The sequence below is a fragment of the Callospermophilus lateralis genome, chromosome 3 (genome assembly GCF_048772815.1).
Source record: "Callospermophilus lateralis isolate mCalLat2 chromosome 3, mCalLat2.hap1, whole genome shotgun sequence".
NCBI classification, from domain to species: domain Eukaryota; kingdom Metazoa; phylum Chordata; class Mammalia; order Rodentia; family Sciuridae; genus Callospermophilus; species Callospermophilus lateralis.
In genome coordinates this window covers 191,253,757-191,280,910 of record NC_135307.1, presented here as the reverse complement: position 1 = coordinate 191,280,910, position 27,154 = coordinate 191,253,757, and the positions used below count along the sequence as shown (strand labels likewise).

Sequence of the window (27,154 nt, the reverse complement as noted above, 5' to 3'; positions counted from 1 at the left end):
CAGTTAACGAGCAGCCGCTGGGCGGGAGCCAGGCAGCCACAGCGGAGGAGCGCGGCCGCCTGGCGGGGACGGACAGCGTCCTGGGTCAGGAGGGACGTGAGGACAACTGGGTGGCGGCGAGGACAGCTGGCGTGTGCCGGGCGCTGGGCTAAGGCTGCCCTTCCCAGGTCCAGGGCAGGGAAACCGTGTCCCCCTCCCGGGCGGGGCTGAGGGCCACTCACCCGGGAAGCGACACAGCATGTCACCCACCTGAGTCCACCCGCAGCAACGATGGCCGTCAGCAAACAGCTACGCAGCACCCGCCCGTGCCAGGTGGTTCTGAGAGCCTTCACCCTGTCACCTGTCACCTGGCCCTGTCACCGTCCCGAGCCTGGATGAGAGGGTGGGCCACATGCAGGAATTTGCTCAGGTTCCCGGGAAGCAGCCCGACTTGGTGCCCCTCCGGCCGTCCAGGGTTCGGCCACATCCTCACTCTGTTGCGAGTCTCCAGCCCGAGGCTGGCCGCCCCCCGCCCCTGCAGCCTGGGGCACGGCCTGTGGCCTTCTGTGCGGAGGGCCACCCAGGAGGGCTTCAGAGCTCCCCGTGGTGGGGACGCAGCCCAGACCAGGGGAGGTCACCGCTGGGCTGTGTCCTCAACCCTCCCGTCACCCCAGGCCCGGGTTAGTCTGCACGTGTCACAGGTGCAGGACACTTCGCAGGTCACCAGCGATGACCGAACGTCCTCACAGGGGAACACACCTGTGCGACCACATCCAGGAGCGAGCCCCGTTCCCCAGGCCCTGTCCCCGTCACGGCTTTCCTAGGGTGGCTGGAGGGTCGTGTCTGTTTCCAGAGCTTCGCAGGCACAGAGCCACCGGCTGGGCAGCGCCGCGTCCCCCCCTGCTCTCCCTGTCTTCAGGCTGTTTCCGGCTGCTGCTTCGGGTGTTGGCTCCCAGCCTCTGCACGCCCTGTCCCCGTCCCCCGATGGCACTGGGGAGCTCGTGAGGGGCCGAGTGTGCTCAGACCCTGCTGCGCTCCTGCCGGCCAGACCGACCCGGGGCCTGTGGACGGCGGGGCCGGGGTCCAGGGGTCCAGGTGCTCGTGTGGTCTCGCATCCCTACGGGGTGTCCACCTTCCTTAGCTCTCCGTGTCCCCGACTCTTAGCCGTTTTGGTGGGTCTGTGGAGGCCACCCTGGTGGTCAGGATGTGGAGCGTCCACGGGTGGCAGGTCCTCTGGGGGACCCCGTCTGTGAGACGACAGCTCGAGGTTGTCCCCCAGGGACATTTAGTCTGTGCCTCTGTCCCTGTCACCTCTCCCAGGGTCCCCAGAGACACCCAACCTGCTCTGCGCGTGTTCAATCTCATTTTTAAAGAAACGGGTTTATGTAACTGAAGAGTTTACGAACCCGAAGTGAGGGGGGTGGGCTGGCCACGGAGGAGAGGTGGACGGCGGAGCCCAGGGCCAAGTCCTCCTTCACAGGAGACCTCTCTTCGGCTCTCAGGCCTTCGCCTGGTGGAGGGGGCCCGTCTGCGCATTCCACGAAGTTTCTTTTATGTAAAGTCAGACGCCTTCGGCCATCTCCACAGCAACCCCCAGACCAGCATCTGGCCAGAGAGCGGGCACCGTCACCCGGCTCAGCTGGACAGTCCGGCCATGGCCACCACCCAGGGCTAGCTATGCGCCTGCGACTCTGAGCCCCATCTGATCCACTGACACACACACGCACACACACTCACTCTCACACTCACTCACTCTCACACTCGCGCACACGCACACAGTGTCGCCAGGCACTTCTCCGTAAGTGCACAGAGATCATTCCTGGACAGACGCCAGCCAGACCCGTCACAGCCACCCTGGAGAGGGGCCAGGAGGAAGTCAACGGAATCCTAAATATAAGCTGTAACAGCAAGAAGACTTTGAAGAGCATAATCATGTGTTTTGTAATTGAAATTAACTTTAAAGCAGAAATACTTTTAGAAGAAAAAGAAAGGAGTCCTCAGGTCTCTATTATTCATCCAGCAAACGTTCACCGAGCTCCAGGGCAGCTGTTGGGCACAGTGGAGCTGGCGCCCTGACCCTGGCTACCTGGCCTCCGGGCTCTTGCTCCAACCTCCTCGCTCAGCCCTGCCTCAGGGCCTTTGCTTGGCTCCCGGCCACACCGGCCGTGGTCCCTTCTTGCCTTGCCTGACCTCTCCGTCCGCCATAGCCCCGCACCGCTTTGCCTACCTGGCTTTATTTTTCTTCCCACCACATCTCACCTTCTACTTTACAAACAAGATTAACATTTATATTCAGTGTCTGTGTAGTTGTTTGTTGTCCGACTCCCCGCTGAGGGTCGGCCCCAGAGGGCAGGGCTAGACTCCGGGCAGGGCTGAGCATCCCCTGCACTGCGTCCCGCCCGGGCTTCCACGGGACCCAGCGGGAGCCCGTCCCCCTGCACCCCGAGGTTGGGCGAACCCAAGCCTCTGTCCTCCGCCCTGCCTGGGCCTCCACGGAAGGGCAGTGGCCTTGGCTCTGTCGGGGGCCGGGCTCCCTCTTCACCACCAGAGTCCTCCCCGGGAGCCAGCGCAGGACAGGGCCTCGGAGATGGCAGTCCCCCTCGAGTGTTGTGCCGCCAAGATCCGCGTGGCACAGAGGACACAGAGGGTCAGAGAGACTAAGAGGGCCCCAGGGTCGCCCAGCAGGACCTAGACCCAGGACACGGAGCAGGCAGGACGCTGCCCAGCCCACCCGCACCACCCCGGGCACCCCCCCGCAGTCCAGACACTCCCAGATCAGCCCCTGTCCCTCTCTGGTCTGTTTCCCATCAGACACTGCAGCCTCTCGCCCCGTGGGCTCCCCAGGGACCAGGCCCTGGGTGAGTGGGAGCCAGGCCTGATGGGCCCCCACTCCCACCCGGTCCGCGAGAGCGACGGGTGGCGGCCAGCTCTCTGCCCCAGCCTTCATGTGCTGCAGTGTCCACTTGCCAGCTGGGCTGAGCTCCGCGGGGACAGCTGCGAGGCAGCCCGGGCTGCGGGAGGCGGCTTCCTCTCCCGGCCAGCGTCCCCTGGGAGTCCAGGCTGGCGGCAGCCATCCCCTCCTCCCTCCTCCCTCCAAAGCCTGGCCCTCCGCCAGCCGCCTGCCTTGGTCCAGGTCAGAACTGGATCTTGTTCAAATAAACTCAAAGGCCAGGGGACGATTAAGGCCGTGATTGGAGGGTTGGCACCTGCCAGCCGCCAGCCGCCACCTTGAGGTGTGGGTAATCAGGCCCCTGACCCGGGCATGCGGGGGCGTCGGGGAGGGCAAGCGGCCTGGGCCTCCGGCCTCCCCGGCCTCTGCTCTGCATTTCCCTCTGCACACCAGGGCGGGCAGGGAGAGGGCTGGTCATGAGGTCCTTGCGGAAGGGGCGGGGGACAGGTGACTGGCGTCTGCTGGAGAGAAGAGTGGGAAGGCCCCGAGGAGAGGCTCGAAGCAAAGACGCAGCCGGGCGGCCAGAGGCTGAGGAGGAGAGGAAAGGGCCGGCTGCTGACTCACCACCAGGTGATGCAGATGTCCTGGGACCCGCAGAGGGACCCCACGGGGGGCCACATGGGGGGCCACTTGGGGCTGCAAGCCTGGCTGCCTGCCAGGATCACCCCGAGGCCACTGCAGGGGGCCTGAGCTGGGAACAGGCTCCAAGCAACCCGAGGCCCACCCCCTGCTCACTGGCCCTGCAGAGGGGACGGGCCAGGGACGGGCCTGAGCTTCGCGGTGCAGGCACCAGGCGCCTCTGCCTCAGCCTCCCCTGCCTGCGGTGGGCGTCTTCATGATCCAGAGCCCGGGGCTGGGGACTGAGCTGCCTCAGGTGGTGGACGGCTGGCCACAGCTGACCGGGGGCTGCCGACTCGTGCTCGATACCCAGCTGTACCCGCCCCCAGGGCCCCCCAGAGACGCACCCTGGCGCCCTCTGACCCCCTCGGTTCCCATAAACCCCTCGTGGCCTCCTTTTCCCAAACCTCAACCCGCGGAGCCCACACCACAGGGCCCGGCGGCTCTAGGAGGCAGGGACTTTGTTCCAGAGGTCACGGCCCGTGCGTGGTGTTTATTAGGGCTCATTATGAATTGTTCCCCGAACCCCATGAAAGGTGGGAAGTCTTAAAATTACTTCTCCCCAAAACTGGCGCCGCCCTGCCCTGGGAGCTCCCTGCCCTGCCTCACCAGGAATCGTTAATCACGTTTTGTTTTCATAATTGTCCACCGGGAGTCCTGGGGATCGCGCTCCGACTTGCCTGGCCTTTCAAAGCAGGGATCAAAGGTTCGGGAGATCAGTTACCTTTGACTAGTGGAATTTCCTGAGTTCAGCCTGGATTTGCTGTGTGACCTTGGGGACAGCCCACTCCTTCTCTGGTCTCTGCTTCTCTGTTATAGAGGGAAGAATGGGCCTTCCCTCTTCACATCACAGGACTGGGGTACACGCCTCCCGCAGCGTGAGCGCCCAGGGCACGTGAGAAGGCGCGACGTGGGCACGGCTGGGCGTGAAGAGTTCCATTTTTATTTCTATTTTTAACATTTAGCAACGGTGCCGCACTTCACTTACAGAAGCAGAGATTCCTGGTCATGGGGACGTTTGACAAGGGGAGGAGCTCGGCTCGGCACTGCCACACGTCCTGAGTGATGTGTCCTCTGTCATCTTTGACAGGTAGACTGAGGTCACCTGGCAGACCCTGTCAAAAATGATGTTTTTGGGGAGCGGGGATTGAACCCAGGGGCTCTTAACCACTGAGCCTCGTCCCCAGCCCTTTTTCATATTTTATTTAGAGACAGGGTCTCGCTGAGTTGCTTAGGGCCTGGCTAAGTGGCTGAGGCTGGCCTTGAACTTGGGATCCTCCTGCCTCAGCCTCCTGAGTCACTGGGATCACTGCCATGTGCCACCACACCTGGCCCCAAACTGATTTTTGACGTCCATCCAGCGGCCAGGAGAGGAGAGAGGGTGAGGAGGCACAGGCTCAGCATCTTGGCCCACGGTGACAACACGGCACTTCCCCTTAGGCCCCACGGGCCAGAGCTAGTCACCTCTTCTGCAGCTCCGCGTGCTGGAGGAGGAGCGGGAGTCTTGGGGACCCCTGGCCATCTCTGCCTCAGTATTTTCTTTCTTAACGAATGACTTTAAGGGACAGAGTTTTGTCACCCGTTTATCAATGACTGAGAACATGTAATTTCTATAATTAGGAGAAATCGTTCTGTGAACGTCAAGGTCGCTGTACCGCTGCAGTAATGAGGATGACCAGAGGGAGGGACACACAGATCCCCGGGGCAGCACGGAGGGACCAGGGTCAGAGGCGCACAGGTGGCCCTGGTGACGTCTGACACAGATGCAGTGGTCACTGGGTGGCGGGAGGACGGCCTTTTCAATAAATACCTGGGACATTGGGACGTCTGCATGAAGAACAGGAGCAGCTTCGTGAGAGACCGAGGTCAACAAAGGGAACCTCATCACGATGGACATGTGCGCTCCGTGGAGCCGTAACGCACGGCCACAATCCCGTGGCTCCGGAGGCTGAGGCAGGAGGATCACAGGTTTGAAGCCAGCCTCAGCCACTCAGCGAGGCCCAAAGCAGCTCAGAGGGAACCTGTCTCAAAATAAGAAGGGCCTCGGGGAGAAGCCCTGCCAGCACCGTGTGGCCGAGTCCTGCGCCTAGAGCCTGTCCACCCAGCAGCGGAGAATCTAAGTAGAAACCGAGCAAAGCCAGGAAGAGAGGGTCGCTGAAGAGGACCCCAGAGGCCCTGGGCACCGAGAGGACATGCGGAGGAAAGCCACAGCTGGACCTTGCCGCCGCCTAGAGGGACTGAGAACAGAACAGAGTCCGGAGCCCGAGGAGCTGGAAGGCGGATCACCCACTGGCGCCTGAGGCCCCGGAGTGAGGCTGGTGTCCGAGAAAACGAGCCACTTCTTAAAGCCACCGAGCCACACAGCGGTGCCCTCCCCGACACAGGACTGGGGACAGGTTCACACAGAGGTGCCTCCCGACCCCGGGGGAAGCTGGACACAGCCCGGAGCCTCCAGGTCAGGGATGAAGAGGCCCGCGGCCCGCGCTGTCCCCAGGGAAGAACAGATCTCAAGGCACGGGACAGAGGGGACCGCGCCGCAGGGAATCACGCTGAGAAAACCCAGATGGCGGCCGCACCCTGCGATTCCAGCTCCAGAACATTCTTGAGACCGCACAGTCACGGAGATGGGGAGAGGCCAGTGCTCCGCGGGCCGGGCCGGCGGGGTGGGCGCGGGGAGGGCGGCAGCAGGCTCCTGGGCAGGGACGTCCGCGTCAGCACCCTGCGGGGACCCACTGCGGCCCGGGTTCCCTCCGGGGGGCCTGGGGTGCGCCTGCGGGTTCTCTCCTCACTCCCACAGCAGGCGCGTCTACAGTCATCTCAGAAGGAAAAAGTGACTAAAGGTGACACCCCGCCGTCACACCCGAGTGCCGCTGGGCCCTTGGTGACGTGGGCGCACCGTGGGAATCTCAAAGTCAGGTTGTAAGGTGCAGGGACTGGTGTGTGGCGGGTGACGGGTGGCCTCCGGGCTCAGTCACCGGGAGGACCTCTCCGGTTGCCGTGGAGACCAGAGCTCAGCGGTGGCAGCGGAGGGGGCCTCAGGTGACCTGGCGGCCTCGGGAGGGCTCAGGCCAGCACCATGGGGACGAGCTCAGCACTGGGGCCTGCCGCCTCCAAGGCAATAGAGAGAAGGAGCGGAGCAGCGCTCCTGTGCACCTACTGTGTGCACCTACTGTGCGCACCTACTGTGTGCACCGCGGGCTGCCCGATCCTCTTTCCCGGGCCCCCAGACACCTGGAGCCCGGTGTCCCTCCTTGCCCTACAGGGGACAACTGAGGCTGGCAGCCGGGAGAGCACTCTGGCCAGCGGAGCTGACCGCGGCCCTGGCCTGTCATCCCAACCCAGTCTCTCTGTCACCGCGAGCGAGGACCTTGGACCCACTCGGCTCCGACACCACCACGGCGTGGCCCTTCCTCTGGGGAAGAGGGAACAGGGAGGAGGAGGGGCCGAGCAGGTGGGCGGCAGCCCCCGATTCAGCAGGAGAAGGTCAGCGTCCCCTCTGCGGGCTCCCGCTGGGTCCTGCCGAGGCCACCAAGACCTGGGGCGCGGGCTGCCCCGCAGGCTGTGGCCTCTGAACCCCACCTTCAGCGTCCCCTGGGCACCGGGGGAGGCCACTGGGAGCCACGGGCCTCCCCCCACCAGGCCAGGCGGGCGGTGGCTGTTGGCGAGGCTGAGGTGGCTGAGGTGGCGGTGGGAGTGACAACTTCCTTTTGAGTAATGACATTTACTGAAAAGCAATTCTGCTTTTAGCTCCAGGAGTTCAGCGCCCTGGGGACAGACGCCCACGGGACCAGCCACCGCCGAGGAGTCCTGGGCCCCAGCGGCCTGGGGGGCTCGCTCTGGTGTCGGGGAAGCCAAACCCCACAAACCCCGGGGGGGGGCCGGGGGAGGTGAAGCGGGGCCAGGTGCCAGGACCACAGTCCCCAAGGCCGCACGGGAGCCCTGGGCGGTGGCCGGCCCCTTGGCCTGAGTTACTGGAAAGACAGCGGGCCAGCTCAGAGCGAAACCCACGGCGACAATCTCTCTTCCTTTTACAAGAAAAGGAAAGTGAGGTCCTGGGCCACCGGGGCCAGGGACTTACCCTGGGCTCCCAGCCGGCGCCAAGTCTGTGGGACGGCTTTGCACGGGCTGCCCACCCAGGCCCGGGAGCAAGGTGACCCAGAGTGGGAGACCTGGCAGAGGTGGGGCGGCCAGCGGCCCAGAGGGCAGCCCGAGGAGGCCCCACCCCCTGCCTGGACTCCTGGCTCCCACGGGACCGAGGCAGCGGCTGACAGGCATGTCCCGCTTTGAGAGTCTCAAGGTGACGGCTCGGGTCCTGCCTGTCCTTTGCTGTCCGCATGATCTGGGGCCAACGGCTCCCCCCGTGGGCCTCTGCTCTCTCACGGGCTGACGACGGAAGTCAGGGCAGGAGCCTCTCTGCTCACGACCTCGGGGCTCCCACCTCCTCGGCAGGAAAGTCCTCTCCATGGCCCGCAGGCCCTGTCATCTGCTCCCCTCAGACTCGTCTCCTCCCACTCCGTCTTGGTCCCTCTCTGCCCGCTGCTGGGCTCCTCTGCTCTCCCAACACACTATCACCTCCTGCCTCAGGGCCTTTGCACCCACCAGTCCTTCCTCAGCGCCCACAGCCTCCTTCCCTCTCGGATTCGGGCCTCTGCTGGGTTGGGCCCCGGGTCTGCCCCCGTGTCCCTCCCACCTTGCTCCCTGGCACCTCTGTGTCCCAACCCAGTGAGTGTTTGCCCTCTGCACTCGCCCCTACCTGCCGCTACACTTTGGGGGTTGGCGGTAGCTCCCCACCCCCGAAAGCAAAGTCCAGCTCTGTGAGGTCCCCCATGGAGTCAGGGTGCTCGGTGAGTGACCTGGGCTGTGGGGTGCCGCCATGCAGAGCGCCAGTGTGGGGTACTGTCATTAGGGGGCGCTTCTCTGCCTCCTGGCCTGGCCACCTGCTGTGGGCCTCCCGGCTCTGACAGGCGCAGTCCCAGCGCTGAGGCCCCAGCCACTGCCCCCCGCGGGTGGCCCAGGGCCTGGTGCAGGGAATGGCTGCCCCAGGGGCCTGGCTTGAGGCTCAGCTCCCTCCCACAGTCCCAGGGCCCCGCTGAGAGGGGCTTTCTCATTTTGCTGTTTCTGGAAAGTTCTACGCAGGGAGGATGGAGGCGTGAGGACCTGCTGGACGGCAGGAGCGGCGGAGGCTGGGCGTCGCTGGCACCCACCCAGGTCCCGAGAGGGACTTCCCAGGGAGCCGGCTCTGGAGGCCTGTCTCTGGAGGCCGGGCCTCAGCCCCGTCTCTACCCTGAGCGAGGCAGCCGAGCAGGAGGAGCCGCCGTGGGCGCGGATTTTCCCCTGGGCCTGCCAGGGAGGGATTTTGGAGCCATGAGCTGGCCTCCCAGTCCCCAGGCTGAGAACCCTCCACCTGGCTCTGGCCCGAGCTGGGTGCTGCCTGCGTCACTGACCCCATCAGCCCTGCCTCAGCTGTCCGAGGGGCCCTCTCCCCACAGCTGCAGCAAGAGGGCTATAAGTGAGACTCAGGACAGACTGTCGCCAGTGCCTTCTTCCCCTGAAGGTGACCGCACCTGTTAGGCCTCCTAGCACAGACCTGCTGACCTGCCGCCCCAGGCAAATCCAGTCTGCAGATGTGCTCGGTTTGGCCTTGAAGTAGCTTTTAAAAACGTGGATCGGGGGCCAAGGCTGCAGTACCAGGAGATTCCGCCCGGAATGCATTCCTCTGGCTGCTTTTGAAAACTAGGTGGGTCTGGCCGCCGGGCCACATTCCTGCTGGGCGCAGGAGGGCAGGAGCCGGGTCACGGGCTCCAGGCCCAGCAGCACGTGCTGGCCACCCGGTCACCTGTCCCCGCCCGCCAGGGTCCTGGAGTAGGAGCAGGAGTTCACCAGGACGGCGGGCGGGGCCTCCCAGGAAGGGGCGGGGCCTGAGGGTCCCACAGAAGCTTCCTGTGGTGCTTGGGGTCGGAAGCCCCCCCCTCCCCCGTGGCCAAGGCGGGCAGCACCCCCACGCGGCCAGCAGGGCCGGGATGAGAGCAGACGCGCCTCAGTCCTTAAACAATGACGTGGCCGCCTTGTGAAGTCCCACTGTGCGCCAGGCCCGTCCTGGGAGTGGGGGTCTCGAGGAACAGGCCATCCTGGGGGAAGGGACAGAGACCTCCCACCCCAGGTGAGCGTCTGAGGTGCAGAGGAGAGGCGTGGGCCGTGTCCTCTGCCTCCATCCCGGGGGCCCCACTCCGGGGGCCAGTTGTGAGCAGCATCCCACCTCACAAACAGGGAGGCCGAGGCTCAGGGGAGGAGGCCGGGGCTCAGGGGAGGAGGCCGGGGCTCAGGGGAGGAGGCCGGGGCTCAGGGGAGGAGGCCGCGGCTCAGGGGAGGAGGCCGGGGCTCAGGGGAGGAGCCGAGGCTCAGGGAAGGAGGCCGAGGCTCAGGGGAGGAGGCCGAGGCTCAGGGGAGGAGGCCGAGGCTCAGGGGAGGAGGCCGAGGCTCAGGGGAGGAGGCCGAGGCTCAGGCGGGGAGGTGGCTGACTGAAGCCACAGTCTTGTGTGCCCGGATCTGGGCTCCCGCGGCTGCCCCTGGGCCTGGCCCTCCAAGCCCTGGCGGCCCTCTGAGGGGGGTAAATGGGTCCCCGGAGCTGGGAGGGAAGGTGGCCAGGGAGCTGAGCCCTCCGGCTCTGCAGGACCGGGCAGGAGCCTCTGGAGCTGCCAGGGTCCCCGGGTGGGCAGACGGGAGCCAGCTTCCGCCCCCACGTGTGCGCACCTGGCAGCGGGGCTGGTCGGAGGCGCCAGGCTGCGGCCCAGGCTGGCAATGGCTCCCTGTGCCCATGCCAGCATCTGCAGGCCACCAGGCCACCAAGTGGGGTGTGCGCTGTCCCCATCCTAGGCCGCTGCCCGGGGACCGTGCGGTGCCGGGGCGGGGGCTCTGCCCCTCATCTTCGCCTGGCCCTGGCACCCGCGGTGCCCTCCCAGGGCCCAGCGTGTCTCGCACACCTGCGGCTGGTGGGTCTCACAGGCCCGTGGCTTTGGGCGCCTTCTGTGCCAGCCGCGGTGTCCCTGGGCGAGCCGGCGGCTGGCGTTGTGCAGGGCTCCACGTGCGTCCCAGGCGCCCCGTCCCTGCGCGGTGGGTGTGCCCGAGCCCCGAGCCACCGGCCGTCCCCCCCTGCATCTGTCTGGGGGCTCCTTTCACTTCGGGGAGATGGGGGAGACGATGCCAGGGGCCAGCGCAGGCGAGAGTCCTGGGGGATGGAGTTGTTGGGGGGCTGCCTGGGGGCTGCCTGGGGGGCCGTTCCCGGCCATGTCCAGCTGGAGAGCGGAGGGCAGGGCAGGCAGGGGCCACCTGGGGTGTCACTAGGCAGCGTCACAGCAGGACCCCAGGCACCCCCACTGCCGTTCTGTGAGGTGGCCACTGCGGCCCAGGGGAGAGGTGACTTCCAAGGCTGGAAGTCTGGGCGCTGGCCCAGTGCGGAGGCCTGCCCCTCCTCCAGCTTGGCTGCTTGCCCCTCCTCAAGTCCCTTCTTGTCCCTTGGTTCTGGTGGGGCCTGTGCTAACGCTCCTCTGGGAGAGGACCCAGGACTCTGGAGCCAGAAGGCTGGGGTTCCAATCCTGCCTCTGCTGCCAAAGAGCTGTGTGACCCTGGGCAAGCCACACAGCCTCTCTGTGCCCCAGTTTCCTCATCTGCCAAGTGGACAGTTCCCTCCAAAGTGCAGGGTCCCTAGACCCTCCTCCCAGTGGCCCTGACTTGACCCTGTGAGCTCCCGGCCTTCCACACTGCAACTGGCCCTTCCCCACCAGGAGGCCGCTCCAGGGAGGCGGGGTGTCTGGGGAGCCCTGGGCAGGACCCGCGTTTCCAGAGCCATCGCACGCGGTGGGTGCTCCACTGTCCCATCCCCTAAGTATCGGGTGACCATGTGAACACTGGGCCCTGGCAGGCGGTGGGCACAGGACCGTGGCTGGAGGTACCTGGGTGGCCTGGAGCTGGGCACAGGGAGGTGGGCTCCGTCTGTCCTGCAGGGGACAGGCCCCCCGCTTCCTGCCCTTCCCGCTGCCCCGCTGGACCCGCACAGGGCTCTGGGCCAGCCGTCCCCTGCCTCTGGACTCTGGTCGGGAAGTGGACAGCCAACCCCAGGGCGCAGGCTCCAGGCCCCGTGAGGGGACAGTGACGCGGCTACTGGAGCCTGACCATCGCACCGCTGGGACTCTGTCCCCCACCAGCCAGACAGGGCCCTCAGCAGCTGTGGCAGAATGTCCCCTAGGGCTCAGGAGGCCCCTGGCAACCGTCTGTAGGGTCCAGAGAGTCCGTGGGGGGAAGCGGCTCCGTGAGCTGAGTCTGAGGGCCAGCAGGGGCCTGTGCGGCCTTCTCAGGCCACCCCGTCCGGCCTGCCCACTGGTCCCGGCTGTGCTCTGCACCTGGGCCCATGGAGGCCAAGGACAGGGACGGCCGCTTGCCCCACCCCCAGGGCCTGCGGGCTCCGACCCTGGCGGGCAGCGCCCCGTGCCTGTGCCACTGGGGAGGAGGGACCGGCCGGGTGACCTGGGTCCCAGGGCCCTCTGCGCCTCTGCTTCAGCCGCCCACAGCACTGGCCACCTACTGTGCGCCATGCCCTTGGGAGCCGTGGAAAGGCCCCGGCTGGGCGCTGCGCGGGATGGGGCGAGGGAGAGGGTGGTGGGCGAGCCCAGGGGCCTGCAGACCAAGCCACCCAGGGTCTCTGTGCTGGCAGCAGGACATGCATGTCACAAAGGGGCTGGCCCTTCCAAAGGGGCCGAGCTCAGGCTGTGAGTGGGGCCACGGTGGCAGCGTCCCCGTCCCCATGTGCTCTGGCCATTGCCGTGACAGGATCTCCTGCCAGGTGGGGCCTGGGGACAGGAGGGGGCATTGGCTCAGGGTTTCTGGCCTGAGGACCGGGCGGCTGGTGGAGCCGTCTGCAGTGGAGACAGGGACAGGGCCCTGGGGCAGCTGCCCTCAGATCCGGGCACCAGGTCAGAGGTCCGCAGCCACTGGGTGGACAGCCACCCCCACCGCGGCCCTGGCTCTGCTGCCCGTTCTGCCCCAGGACAACTTCAACAGCTCCGTCCTCCACACCAGCCCTTCCTCGTCCAGCTGTCGGGCTCACCAGGAAGCACAGCCTCGGTCCTGCTCCTCTGCTCGGCTCCAGAACCATCGATGGCTCCCCACTGCCACCCAACAAAATTCAAATGCCTCTGCGGGCTACCCAGCCCCCAGATCTGCCAGACTGCCCTGCACGGCCTGTCCCCATGGAGCCAGCCATGCGGATGGCCCTGGATCCCTGACACACTGTCCCCTGAGGCGGCCCCACGAAGCCAACATGCAGGTACCCCGGGTCCTCAACACACTGTCCCCCCACCCCGTGGCCCTCCCTTGCTCTGCCGTTCCTGTGGCGGGTGCCAAGGCCGTGCCTCCCGTCTGTCCTCCCGGGACGCGCCTCTCTGGCCTTGAGTCACACTATTTATATCCCCCCCTCCCGGGGGCAGGAAGGTGCCAGCTCCGTCTCTGGGCTCGGCGCCAGGCTCAAAGTAGGACCAGGGTGACGGCTGGAGGTGCCACATTGCCGTGTCTGGGCCACCGAGGCCAGCCCCGGAGACAGCTGTGACTGACCCTGGGGCGCCGCCTCCCTGTGCCCAGGGGGCCGTGTGTGGCGACCTGTCCCGCGGTGGAGACCCCCAGCAGCGCAGGGACAGGGCCTGGCGCAGTCAGGGCCAAAGGACTCGGTCCTGGGACTTTGGAAAGGAAGGTGAAGCTGGAGGCTGCCGAGCCTGTAGGTCGGACGTCGCCTGGAGCAGCCGGGGCCACAGGCGAGGAGAGGGCGTCTGACAAGGGGCGTGTGGTGGGCAGCGCGAGACCGAGCGGGAGGACGGGGATGACCTGCGCTAGAGACACACTGAATGCCCCGGATCGGGCTGGGTCTGAAGCAGGACGGTCCCAACTTCTCAGTAACAGAAGCCACTGATTCTCTCTTTCCTTCTTGGAAAGGGAAGGACTCTGCAAAGCCCGCCCTGCCTCGGCGACCCATCTTGCAGCTCGAAGACTTCTGACCAGCGCCCACCCCGACCACGCCTCCCACCCCGCACCCTCAGCCCTGCCACCAGGAGCCGCCCCGAGGAGCAGGCGCCCCCCCTTCCTGGCGGAGATGAATGGACCCTGGCAACCTGGGGGCTTCTGGGAAGGGTTTCTTGCTCTTTTAAGAGACAGGCTCATGTCACCCGCCTGCTGCGGCTGGCCTTCCTCTTGGAGGCTGTGTAATATTCCACCATACGGCAGGCCACGCCCTCTCCGCGCGCCTGCTCATGGTTCCGTGGCCCTTGGGAGGTTTCCACGTCTTGGCGTCATGAGTAGCTGCAGGGGTCACGGGGGCACAGGCCCCTCTCTGAGATCCTGGTTTCCACTGTTTGAGATGAACACCCCCACGTGGGGGCTGGTAGCCGTGGACTATGACGGCCACCCTCAGCCCCGAGGAGGGGACAGGGCACGTGGCTGGCCTGGTGTGGCCTGGGCAGAACCTGGCACCGGTGAGGCCGGGTGGCACAAAGAACCACACCAAGAAAAGAAACTTCTAGAGACTCTCAAGCTCCTGAGACCCCCAGGCTGGGGGCAGCGCCGGGGTCCCCGTCCTGAGCGGATCGTGGCTTCCCCCTCGGGCAGGTGGAGGCCGCAGGACTCCCCACAGGGCCTCCAGCTCCGGGCTGCGGCCTCGCGTCACCGGGGATTGAGCAACCCAAGGGCTCCCCTGCCCGCTCCCGCTGACCACTGTCCTCACCACCGCTCGCTCACTTCCCTCACGTTCGCTGACCACTGTGTTCCACGTCACTTCTCGGGGACGCTGTGGTCCTTCCTGGGACTCCCCATGATGCAGTGTGGGACCTGAGTCACCCTGAGATGGCATCTCCTTTCAGCTCTGTCCCCAAGCCCCTGCCCAGATAGAAACATGGTACGGTCACAGGGACAGCGGCCACCAGGTCCACCTGACCGTCAGGCAGGTCCCCTGCAGATTCACCGAGGTCCAGAGAGGCCAAGGGGCCAGGGTCGGAGCCTGCAGCGGGTGGCGTTCAGTTGTGGTCCCTAGATGCTCAGCAGGGCCCCTCCCCGGGGAGAAGCCACAGAGAAATACCTGGAACCCTGTGTGACCGGGACCCTCGGGCCAGTCATTCCTCAGAAAATGTGCCCGCGGTGGGCAGCGGGTGCCCGGTGGGAGCTTTCCGCAGGGAGGAGGAAGTCCCTGCCCTCTCGGAAACTCGTGGTTTAGTGAATGTGATCAACCAACAATCAATAATCAATCAGTCAATCAATCATCAAGGATTTGAAAACTTGAAATTGACACTGGCCAGTACCTAAAGCCATCAGAGCCATGTGAGACCCTGAGGTGGAAGGACTGTGGCCTTTTTTTTTTTAACACAATATCTTTATTTTTTATTTATTTATTTTTTTTGCGTGGTGCTGAGGATCGAACCCAGGGCCTCGCCCAGCCACAAGACTGTGGCCTTTTTGACTCACATAGAATTTGTTCTTTTTTTTCTTTTTCTTTTTTTTTAGTACCAGGGATTGAACCTCAGGGTGCTCAACCACTCGGCCGCGTCCCCAGCCCTTGTTATATTTTATTTGGAGACTGGAACTCGAGATCCTCCTGCCTCAGCCTCCTGAGTGGCTGGGATGACAGGTGAGTCCACGGCGCCCAGTGGATATACAATTCTCTGAAGAGAGACCTTGACCGTCAATGGGCTCCCCGACTCAGGGCGAGGAGAAAGCCCCTCAGGCCTTGCTGGACAGTGGGACCCTGGGGGACACGCAGGGCTTTAGGTCAGACTGCTGGCCCCAAACCCCCGGCCTGGTCCCGGGCAGGCCATGTCTCTGTCCTCTGGAGGCCTCGGTGTCCCCCTCTGGACATATGGATGCCGCGGACTGAAGGTGTTTGTGGCCCACCTCCAAGTCTACCCGAGGAGGCTGAGCCAGGAGTCCTGTCCTTGTCACCTTCCCCGGGGTGAGGGCCTCCTTGGGAAAGGGGCCTTGGACCAGGGTTTGGGAGGATGAGGACCGTGGCTGAGCCCCAGGGTGGCCAGGTCTTGGCTACCACGGGGACCAGGGCTCGGGGACAAGGAGCCATTGGCCTCCAGAGGAGCCGGGATCTAGAACGGCTGCAGACTCCCCCAGTGTTTAAATGTTCCCAGAGAATTCAGGAAGGAGGTCCTTCCGCCACCAGAAGGGCATGGTCCTAGAGGTGGACAATGGGATGCGGAGCAGGTGGGGCACTAGGGGGGGGCCAGCAGGTTTGTCAAAGGTGCACCCCTTTAGAAAACCATCTGGCTGCTCCCCAGAATGGAGCACAGTTACCGTGTGACCAGTCATTGGCCCCTGGGTGCATCCCCCAGAGATCTGAGTCCGAGTGTCCTCACGGCTCCGCCCACAGAAGTCAACGCAGGGCTATTGCACAAGCCAAGCCCTGGGAGAGGCTGGGTGGATAAACAGAGCCCCACAACCACACAGTGGAATACTATTCAGACAACAAAAAGGGATGAAGGACTGTACAGGCCACAACACTGACGGGTCTGAGACCGTTCAGCAGAGTGAACCCGAGAGGCTACAGGGTGTCGGGCTCCCTCACCTGCTGTCCAGAGGGCGAATCTGGACAGCAAGACACAGTGGTTGCCAGGGCCACTAATAACCAGTGACAGGATGTGGGTAGATGTGGAGAAGGCTGTGCCACTCTGGATGTGCTGACACCCACCGAGTCACGGGCTTTTACGGGGGGAGGTCTACGAGTGCCAATCCTGTCTCAGGGAAGGTCTATCCGGGGAGGAGGTCTGACCTGGGAGGAGGTCTATCCTGGGAGGAGGTCTATCCTGGGAGGAGGTCTATCCTGGGAGGAGGTCTAACCTGGGGGGAGGTCTAACCTGGGAGGAGGTCTGACCTGGGAGGAGGTCTATCCTGGGAGGAGGTCTAACCTGGGAGGAGGTCTAACCTGGGAGGAGGTCTATCCTGGGAGGAGATCTATCCTGGGAGGAGGTCTAACCTGGGGAGGAGGTCTGACCTGGGAGGAGGTCTAACCTGGGGGGAGGTCTGACCTGGGAGGAGGTCTATCCTGGGAGGAGGTCTATCCTGGGAGGAGGTCTATCCTGGGAGGAGGTCTAACCTGGGAGGAGGTCTACCCTGGGAGGAGGTCTATCCTGGGAGGAGGTCTAACCTGGGAGGAGGTCTATCCTGGGAGGAGGTCTATCCTGGGAGGAGGTCTATCCTGGGAGGAGGTCTATCCTGGGAGGAGGTCTAACCTGGGAGGAGGTCTATCCTGGGAGGAGGTCTATCCTGGGAGGAGGTCTAACCTGGGAGGAGGTCTATCCTGGGAGGAGGTCTATCCTGGGAGGAGGTCTATCCTGGGAGGAGGTCTAACCTGGGAGGAGGTCTATCCTGGGAGGAGGTCTAACCTGGGAGGAGGTCTATCCTGGGAGGAGGTCTATCCTGGGAGGAGGTCTATCCTGGGAGGAGATCTATCCTGGGAGGAGGTCTATCCTGGGAGGAGGTCTATCCTGGGAGGAGGTCTAACCTGGGAGGAGGTCTATCCTGGGAGGAGATCTATCCTGGGAGGAGGTCTAACCTGGGAGGAGGTCTAACCTGGGAGGAGGTCTAACCTGGGAGGAGGTCTATCCTGGGAGGAGGTCTATCCTGGGAGGAGATCTATCCTGGGAGGAGGTCTATCCTGGGAGGAGGTCTATCCTGGGAGGAGGTCTAACCTGGGAGGAGGTCTATCCTGGGAGGAGATCTATCCTGGGAGGAGGTCTAACCTGGGAGGAGGTCTAACCTGGGAGGAGGTCTAACCTGGGAGGAGGTCTAACCTGGGAGGAGGTCTATCCTGGGAGGAGGTCTATCCTGGGAGGAGATCTATCCTGGGAGGAGGTCTAACCTGGGAGGAGGTCTAACCTGGGAGGAGGTCTATCCTGGGAGGAGATCTATCCTGGGAGGAGGTCTAACCTGGGAGGAGGTCTATCCTGGGAGGAGATCTATCCTGGGAAGAGGTCTCTCCTGGGGAGGAGGTCTATCCTGGGAGGAGGTCTAACCTGGGAGGAGGTCTAACCTGGGAGGAGGTCTGACCTGTGAGGAGGTCTAACCTGGGAGGAGGCCTGACCTGGGAGGAGGTCTGACCTGGGAGGAGGTCTAACCTGGGAGGAGGTCTGACCTGGGAGGAGGTCTATCCTGGGAGGAGGTCTAACCTGGGAGGAGGTCTATCCTGGGAGGAGGTCTATCCTGGGAGGAGATCTATCCTGGGAGGAGGTCTATCCTGGGAGGAGGTCTAACCTGGGAGGAGGTCTATCCTGGGAGGAGTTCTATCCTGGGGAGGAGGTCTATCCTGGGAGGAGGTCTAACCTGGGAGGAGGTTTCACCTGGGAGGAGGTCTAGCCTGGGAGGAGGTCTAACCTGGGAGGAGGTCTATCCTGGGAGGAGGTCTAACCTGGGAGGAGGTCTGACCTGGGAGGAGGTCTATCCTGGGAGGAGGTCTCACCTGGGAGGAGATCTATCCTGGGAGGAGGTCTGACCTGGGGAGGAGGTCTAACCTGGGAGGAGGTCTATCCTGGGAGGAGGTCTGACCTGGGAGGAGGTCTATCCTGGGAGGAGGTCTAACCTGGGAGGAGGACTAACCTGGGGAGGAGGTCTAATTTGGGAGGAGGTCTGACCTGGGAGGAGGTCTATCCTGGGAGGAGGTCTAACCTGGGAGGAGGACTAACCTGGGGAGGAGGTCTAATTTGGGAGGAGGTCTGACCTGGGAGGAGGTCTATCCTGGGAGGAGGTCTGACCTGGGAGGAGGTCTATCCTGGGAGGAGGTCTATCCTGGGAGGAGGTCTATCCTGGGAGGAGGTCTAACCTGGGAGGAGGTCTAACCTGGGGAGGAGGTCTAACCTGGGAGGAGGTCTATCCTGGGAGGAGGTCTATCCTGGGAGGAGGTCTATCCTGGGAGGAGGTCTAACCTGGGAGGAGGTCTAACCTGGGGAGGAGGTCTAACCTGGGAGGAGGTCTATCCTGGGAGGAGGTCTATCCTGGGAGGAGGTCTATCCTGGGGGGAGGTCTAACCTGGGAGGAGGTCTGACCTGGGAGGAGGTCTATCCTGGGAGGAAGTCTATCCTGGGAGGAGGTCTATCCTGGGAGGAGGTCTATCCTGGGAGGAGGTCTATCCTGGGAGGAGGTCTAACCTGGGACGAGGTCTATCCTGGGAGGAGGTCTGACCTGGGAGGAGGTCTATCCTGGGAGGAGGTCTATCCTGGGAGGAGGTCTATCCTGCGAGGAGATCTGACCTGGGAGGAGGTCTGACCTGGGAGGAGGTCTATCCTGGGAGGAGGTCTAACCTGGGAGGAGGTCTAACCTGGGAGGAGGTCTATCCTGGGAGGAGGTGTATCCTGGGAGGAGGTCTATCCTGGGAGGAGGTCTAAACTGGGAGGAGGTCTATCCTGGGAGGAGGTCTGACCTGGGAGGAGGTCTATCCTGGGAGGAGGTCTATCCTGGGAGGAGATCTGACCTGGGAGGAGGTCTGACCTGGGAGGAGGTCTATCCTGGGAGGAGGTCTAACCTGGGAGGAGGTCTATCCTGGGAGGAGGTCTGACCTGGGAGGAGGTCTATCCTGGGAGGAGGTCTATCCTGGGAGGAGATCTGACCTGGGAGGAGGTCTGACCTGGGAGGAGGTCTATCCTGGAAGGAGGTCTAACCTGGGAGGAGGTCTAACCTGGGAGGAGGTCTATCCTGGGAGGAGGTCTATCCTGGGAGGCAGTCTATCCTGGGAGGAGGTCTATCCTGGGAGGAGGTCTAATTTGGGAGGAGGTCTATCCTGGGAGGAGGTCTAACCTGGGAGGAGGACTAACCTGGGGAGGAGGTCTAATTTGGGAGGAGGTCTGACCTGGGAGGAGGTCTATCCTGGGAGGAGGTCTAACCTGGGAGGAGGACTAACCTGGGGAGGAGGTCTAACCTGGGGAGGAGGTCTCTCCTGGGGAGGAGGTCTAACCTGGGGAGGAGGTCTAATTTGGGAGGAGGTCTGACCTGGGAGGAGGTCTATCCTGGGAGGAGGTCTGACCTGGGAGGAGGTCTATCCTGGGAGGAGGTCTATCCTGGGAGGAGGTCTAACCTGGGAGGAGGTCTATCCTGGGAGGAGGTCTATCCTGGGAGGAGGTCTATCCTGGGAGGAGATCTATCCTGGGAGGAGGTCTATCCTGGGAAGAGGTCTAACCTGGGAGGAGGTCTATCCTGGGAGGAGGTCTATCCTGGGAGGAGGTCTAACCTGGGAGGAGGTCTATCCTGGGAGGAGATCTATCCTGGGAGGAGGTCTAACCTGGGAGGAGGTCTATCCTGGGAGGAGATCTTTCCTGGGAGGAGGTCTAACCTGGGAGGAGGTCTATCCTGGGAGGAGATCTATCCTGGGAAGAGGTCTCTCCTGGGGAGGAGGTCTATCCTGGGAGGAGGTCTGACCTGGGAGGAGGTCTATCCTGGGAGGAGGTCTATCCTGGGAGGAGGTCTAACCTGGGAGGAGGTCTATCCTGGGAGGAGGTCTATCCTGGGAGGAGGTCTATCCTGGGAGGAGATCTATCCTGGGAGGAGGTCTATCCTGGGAGGAGGTCTATCCTGGGAGGAGGTCTAACCTGGGAGGAGGTCTATCCTGGGAGGAGATCTATCCTGGGAGGAGGTCTAACCTGGGAGGAGGTCTAACCTGGGAGGAGGTCTAACCTGGGAGGAGGTCTATCCTGGGAGGAGGTCTATCCTGGGAGGAGATCTATCCTGGGAGGAGGTCTATCCTGGGAGGAGGTCTATCCTGGGAGGAGGTCTAACCTGGGAGGAGGTCTATCCTGGGAGGAGATCTATCCTGGGAGGAGGTCTAACCTGGGAGGAGGTCTAACCTGGGAGGAGGTCTAACCTGGGAGGAGGTCTAACCTGGGAGGAGGTCTATCCTGGGAGGAGATCTATCCTGGGAGGAGATCTATCCTGGGAGGAGGTCTAACCTGGGAGGAGGTCTAACCTGGGAGGAGGTCTATCCTGGGAGGAGATCTTTCCTGGGAGGAGGTCTAACCTGGGAGGAGGTCTATCCTGGGAGGAGATCTATCCTGGGAAGAGGTCTCTCCTGGGGAGGAGGTCTATCCTGGGAGGAGGTCTAACCTGGGAGGAGGTCTAACCTGGGAGGAGGTCTGACCTGTGTGGAGGTCTAACCTGGGAGGAGGCCTGACCTGGGAGGAGGTCTGACCTGGGAGGAGGTCTAACCTGGGAGGAGGTCTGACCTGGGAGGAGGTCTATCCTGGGAGGAGGTCTAACCTGGGAGGAGGTCTATCCTGGGAGGAGGTCTATCCTGGGAGGAGATCTATCCTGGGAGGAGGTCTATCCTGGGAGGAGGTCTAACCTGGGAGGAGGTCTATCCTGGGAGGAGTTCTATCCTGGGGAGGAGGTCTATCCTGGGAGGAGGTCTAACCTGGGAGGAGGTTTAACCTGGGAGGAGGTCTAGCCTGGGAGGAGGTCTAACCTGGGAGGAGGTCTATCCTGGGAGGAGGTCTAACCTGGGAGGAGGTCTGACCTGGGAGGAGGTCTATCCTGGGAGGAGGTCTCACCTGGGAGGAGATCTATCCTGGGAGGAGGTCTGACCTGGGGAGGAGGTCTAACCTGGGAGGAGGTCTATCCTGGGAGGAGGTCTGACCTGGGAGGAGGTCTATCCTGGGAGGAGGTCTAACCTGGGAGGAGGACTAACCTGGGGAGGAGGTCTAATTTGGGAGGAGGTCTGACCTGGGAGGAGGTCTATCCTGGGAGGAGGTCTAACCTGGGAGGAGGACTAACCTGGGGAGGAGGTCTAATTTGGGAGGAGGTCTGACCTGGGAGGAGGTCTATCCTGGGAGGAGGTCTGACCTGGGAGGAGGTCTATCCTGGGAGGAGGTCTATCCTGGGAGGAGGTCTATCCTGGGAGGAGGTCTAACCTGGGAGGAGGTCTAACCTGGGGAGGAGGTCTAACCTGGGAGGAGGTCTATCCTGGGAGGAGGTCTATCCTGGGAGGAGGTCTATCCTGGGAGGAGGTCTAACCTGGGAGGAGGTCTAACCTGGGGAGGAGGTCTAACCTGGGAGGAGGTCTATCCTGGGAGGAGGTCTATCCTGGGAGGAGGTCTATCCTGGGGGGAGGTCTAACCTGGGAGGAGGTCTGACCTGGGAGGAGGTCTATCCTGGGAGGAAGTCTAACCTGGGAGGAGGTCTATCCTGGGAGGAGGTCTATCCTGGGAGGAGGTCTATCCTGGGAGGAGGTCTATCCTGGGAGGAGGTCTAACCTGGGACGAGGTCTATCCTGGGAGGAGGTCTGACCTGGGAGGAGGTCTATCCTGGGAGGAGGTCTATCCTGGGAGGAGGTCTATCCTGCGAGGAGATCTGACCTGGGAGGAGGTCTATCCTGAGAGGAGGTCTAACCTGGGAGGAGGTCTAACCTGGGAGGAGGTCTAACCTGGGAGGAGGTCTGACCTGGGAGGAGGTCTATCCTGGGAGGAGGTCTAACCTGGGAGGAGGTCTAACCTGGGAGGAGGTCTATCCTGGGAGGAGGTCTATCCTGGGAGGAGGTCTATCCTGGGAGGAGGTCTAACCTGGGAGGAGGTCTATCCTGGGAGGAGGTCTGACCTGGGCGGAGGTCTATCCTGGGAGGAGGTCTATCCTGGGAGGAGATCTGACCTGGGAGGAGGTCTGACCTGGGAGGAGGTCTGACCTGGGAGGAGGTCTGACCTGGGAGGAGGTCTATCCTGGGAGGAGGTCTATCCTGGGAGGAGATCTGACCTGGGAGGAGGTCTATCCTGAGAGGAGGTCTAACCTGGGAGGAGGTCTAACCTGGGAGGAGGTCTAACCTGGGAGGAGGTCTGACCTGGGAGGAGGTCTAACCTGGGAGGAGGTCTATCCTGGGAGGAGGTCTAACCTGGGAGGAGGTCTATCCTGGGAGGAGGTCTAACCTGGGAGGAGGTCTGACCTGGGAGGAGGTCTATAGTCGGAGGAGGTCTATCCTGGGAGGAGGTCTATCCTGGGAGGAGGTCTATCCTGGGAGGAGGTCTAACCTGGGAGGAGGTCTGACCTGGGAGGAGGTCTATCCTGGGAGGAGGTCTATCCTGGGAGGAGGTCTATCCTGGGAAGAAGTCTATCCTGGGAGGAGGTCTGACCTGGGAGGAGGTCTATCCTGGGAGGAGGTCTGACCTGGGAGGAGGTCTATCGTGGGAGGAGGTCTCACCTGGGAGGAGGTCTAACCTGGGAGGAGGTCTAACCTGGGAGGAGGTCTAACCTGGGAGGAGGTCTAACCTGGGAGGAGGTCTATCCTGGGAGGAGGTCTATCCTGGGAGGAGGTCTAACCTGGGGAGGAGGTCTATCCTGGGAGGAGGTCTATCCTGGGAGGAGGTCTATCCTGGGGAGGAGGTCTAACCTGGGAGGAGGTCTGACCTGGGAGGAGGTCTATCCTGGGAGGAGGTCTATCCTGGGAGGAGGTCTATCCTGGGAGGAGGTCTATCCTGGGAGGAGGTCTAACCTGGGAGGAGGTCTATCCTGGGAGGAGGTCTATCCTGGGGAGGAGGTCTAACCTGGGAGGAGGTCTAACCTGGGAGGAGGTCTATCCTGGGAGGAGGTCTAGCCTGGGAGGAGGTCTATCCTGGGAGGAGGTCTATCCTGGGAGGAGGTCTAACCTGGGAGGAGGTCTATCCTGGGAGGAGGTCTATCCTGGGAGGAGGTCTATCCTGGGAGGAGGTCTAACCTGGGAGGAGGTCTAGCCTGGGAGGAGGTCTAACCTAGGAGGAGGTCTGACCTGTGTGGAGGTCGACCTGGGAGGAGGTCTAACCTGGGAGGAGGTCTATCCTCGGAGGAGTTCTATCCTGGGGAGGAGGTCTAACCTAGGAGGAGGTCTAGTATGGGAGGAGGTCTATCCTGGGAGGAGGTCTATCCTGGGAGGAGGTCTAACCTGGGAGGAGGTCTATCCTGGGAGGAGGTCTATCCTGGGAGGAGGTCTAACCTGGGAGGAGGTCTAGCCTGGGAGGAGGTCTAACCTAGGAGGAGGTCTATCCTGAGAGGAGGTCTATCCTGGGAGGAGGTCTGACCTGGGAGGAGGTCTATCCTGGGAGGAGGTCTATCCTGGGAGGAGGTCTATCCTGGGAGGAGGTCTATCCTGGGAGGAGGTCTAACCTGGGAGGAGGTCTAGCCTGGGAGGAGGTCTAACCTAGGAGGAGGTCTATCCTGAGAGGAGGTCTATCCTGGGAGGAGGTCTGACCTGGGAGGAGGTCTATCCTGGGAGGAGGTCTATCCTGGGAGGAGGTCTATCCTGGGAGGAGGTCTGACCTGGGAGGAGGTCTATCCTGGGAGGAGGTCTATCCTGGGAGGAGGTCTATCCTGGGAGGAGGTCTAACCTGGGAGGAGGTCTGACCTGGGAGGAGGTCTATCCTGGGAGGAGGTCTATCCTGGGAGGAGGTCTATCCTGGGAGGAGGTCTAACCTGGGAGGAGGTCTAACCTGGGAGGAGGTCTATCCTGGGAGGAGGTCTAACCTGGGAGGAGGTCTATCCTGGGAGGAGGTGTAACCTGGGAGGAGGTCTGACCTGGGAGGAGGTCTATAGTCGGAGGAGGTCTATCCTGGGAGGAGGTCTATCCTGGGAGGAGGTCTATCCTGGGAGGAGGTCTAACCTGGGAGGAGGTCTGACCTGGGAGGAGGTCTATCCTGGGAGGAGGTCTATCCTGGGAGGAGGTCTATCCTGGGAAGAAGTCTATCCTGGGAGGAGGTCTGACCTGGGAGGAGGTCTATCCTGGGAGGAGGTCTGACCTGGGAGGAGGTCTATCCTGGGAGGAGGTCTCACCTGGGAGGAGGTCTAACCTGGGAGGAGGTCTAACCTGGGAGGAGGTCTATCCTGGGAGGAGGTCTATCCTGGGAGGAGGTCTAACCTGGGGAGGAGGTCTATCCTGGGAGGAGGTCTATCCTGGGAGGAGGTCTATCCTGGGGAGGAGGTCTAACCTGGGAGGAGGTCTGACCTGGGAGGAGGTCTATCCTGGGAGGAGGTCTATCCTGGGAGGAGGTCTAACCTGGGAGGAGGTCTATCCTGGGAGGAGGTCTATCCTGGGGAGGAGGTCTAACCTGGGAGGAGGTCTAACCTGGGAGGAGGTCTATCCTGGGAGGAGGTCTAGCCTGGGAGGAGGTCTATCCTGGGAGGAGGTCTATCCTGGGAGGAGGTCTAACCTGGGAGGAGGTCTATCCTGGGAGGAGGTCTATCCTGGGAGGAGGTCTAACCTGGGAGGAGGTCTAGCCTGGGAGGAGGTCTAACCTAGGAGGAGGTCTGACCTGGGTGGAGGTCGACCTGGGAGGAGGTCTAACCTGGGAGGAGGTCTATCCTGGGAGGAGTTCTATCCTGGGGAGGAGGTCTAACCTAGGAGGAGGTCTAGCCTGGGAGGAGGTCTATCCTGGGAGGAGGTCTATCCTGGGAGGAGGTCTAACCTGGGAGGAGGTCTATCCTGGGAGGAGGTCTATCCTGGGAGGAGGTCTATCCTGGGAGGAGGTCTAACCTGGGAGGAGGTCTAGCCTGGGAGGAGGTCTAACCTAGGAGGAGGTCTATCCTGAGAGGAGGTCTATCCTGGGAGGAGGTCTATCCTGGGAGGAGATCTATCCTGGGAGGAGGTCTATCCTGGGAGGAGGTCTATCCTGGGAGGAGGTCTATCCTGGGAGGAGGTCTAACCTGGGAGGAGGTCTAACCTAGGAGGAGGTCTATCCTGAGAGGAGGTCTATCCTGGGAGGAGGTCTGACCTGGGAGGAGGTCTATCCTGGGAGGAGGTCTCACCTGGGAGGAGGTCTAACCTGGGAGGAGGTCTAACCTGGGAGGAGGTCTATCCTGGGAGGAGGTCTGACCTGGGGAGGAGGTCTATCCTGGGAGGAGGTCTAACCTGGGAGGAGGTCTGACCTGGGAGGAGGTCTATCCTGGGAGGAGGTCTAACCTGGGAGGAGGTCTATCCTGGGAGGAGGTCTAACCTGGGAGTAGGTCTAACCTGGGGAGGAAGTCTAACCTGGGAGGAGGTCTATCCTGGGAGGAGGTCTATCCTGGGAGGAGGTCTATCCTGGGAGGAGGTCTAACCTGGGAGGAGGTCTAACCTGGGAGGAGGTCTATCCTGGGAGGAGGTCTATCCTGGGAGGAGGTCTAACCTGGGAGGAGGTCTATTTGGGAGGAGGTCTCACCTGGGAGGAGGTCTCACCTTCGGAGTGCGGCCTCTGAGCTCCAGGGCTGGGTGGCCTCGTCCTGCCTGTCTCTGTCCCAGGTGAAGCAGGGACTCTCAGTCTTTGCAACTCTCAGCTCTGGGAACCCTGGTTCTGCAGCCCCAGGACTGTCCCCTTTCCCCATAGCCCCAAAGCTGGAGGAGACCTGTCCTGACTCTTCCCTTTTTGGTTTTTTTTAAAAAATAATCCCAGAGCTGTGGAGGCTCTGCGGTGGCTTGCAGCCACAGAGGAGGAGGAAACTGGGCGGCAGCCATGTCCACCCAGAAGGTTCCGGAATCCTGCGTCTGCAGGGTGGGGAGCTGCCCTCACTCTTCGCCTTGCAGTTAGGAGATGGGGACCCTGGGGGGCTGGAGAGGCGGTGGGACCCTCAGAAGGACCCGAGGCCTTGCTCTGTCATCGTGCCCCAGCCGCCTGCGGGCATGGGCCCTGGAAGGTGGTGGCCCCAGGAGAGGCACCCAGAGCCCCCGGAGGCTGGCCTCCCTGAGGAGGCCGACTTGAGTCCACAGGGGCCGTGGAGCGCAGGGCAGCTGGGCCTGCAGGACCCCAGCTGGCCAAGCCGCTGCCCTCTGGCTGCCCACTCTCCACTCGCCAGCCGCCGCCTGGGCCCTGTCCACGCAGGCTCTGGGCCGGTGCTGATGTCCCAGGAGAGACCCCATGGGCCAAGGAGCTGTGTGGCCCCCATCCAGGTCACAGGAGGATCCTGAAGGCTCAGGGCAGGGCCGGGGCTGGCACAGAGGGGCCGTCGCTGGGCGCCGTCACGGCAGCCCACGCTTCAGCTGAGACTCCCGTGAGCGACTTCTGGGGTAGAGGGCCCAAATGACAGAGGCCAGCGCAGCAGGAGCCAGGGCAAGGGAGGGAGGCCACCAGGAGGGTGCCACCGGCGGACCTGAGGGCTGTGGTGAGGATGTTGGTCACGGCTCAGTGGGGGAGCCATGGCAGGTTCTGGGCAGCAGCAGGCCCAGCCTGGCCCAGGTCTCACAGGACTCCTGTGGCCCATGGAGGGCGACCTGTGGGGGCGGGGCTGGGGGCGGAGGCAGAGCATCTGGGGGTCGGCGCAGGGGCCAGGCACCACACACCTGCTGCGGGGGTTCAGGGCAGGGGAGGCTGGGCGCCAGTTGGGGCGACGCAGTGAGGTCACCACTACACAGAGCAGCCGGGCTGGCCGGGCGGGTGAGCTGGTCATCACACGCTGGTCCCCAGGCCTCTGTTGGGGCCAAGGGAACCGTGGAGCCCCTTCCTGGAACAGGGGTGTGCACGTCCCGCCCAGGTGTGTGGGAAGGAGGGACCAAGAGGAGCCTGTGAGTCAGGTGGGCAGAACAGTTATGGGCGCGGCTGGCAGCAGCTCCCGTAATGATGGAGAGATAGAGCTCAGGTAATGTCCGGAAGGCAGGCGGATTAGTCA

The 27,154-nt window shown here is 63.0% G+C and overlaps 1 long non-coding RNA gene across 12 annotated transcripts in view; it reads left to right on the top strand.

Moving 5' to 3' along the window:
- The first annotated feature begins 3,323 nt into the window (after positions 1 to 3,323).
- Positions 3,324 to 27,154, top strand: part of LOC143395860 (uncharacterized) — a 35,447-nt gene continuing 11,616 nt past the window's right edge. For 5 of the 12 annotated variants that reach the window (XR_013090836.2, XR_013090832.2, XR_013090831.2 and 2 more), the window contains exons 1-4: positions 4,769 to 9,284; positions 12,620 to 12,866; positions 13,526 to 14,480; positions 15,083 to 15,206. This is a non-coding gene — a long non-coding RNA (uncharacterized LOC143395860). Of the gene's footprint in view, positions 3,500 to 4,512; positions 4,638 to 4,768; positions 9,285 to 12,619; positions 12,867 to 13,525; positions 14,481 to 15,082; positions 15,207 to 27,154 lie in introns of those variants that run through there. The other 7 variants (XR_013090826.2, XR_013090825.2, XR_013090829.2 and 4 more) reach the window with 7 other exon arrangements.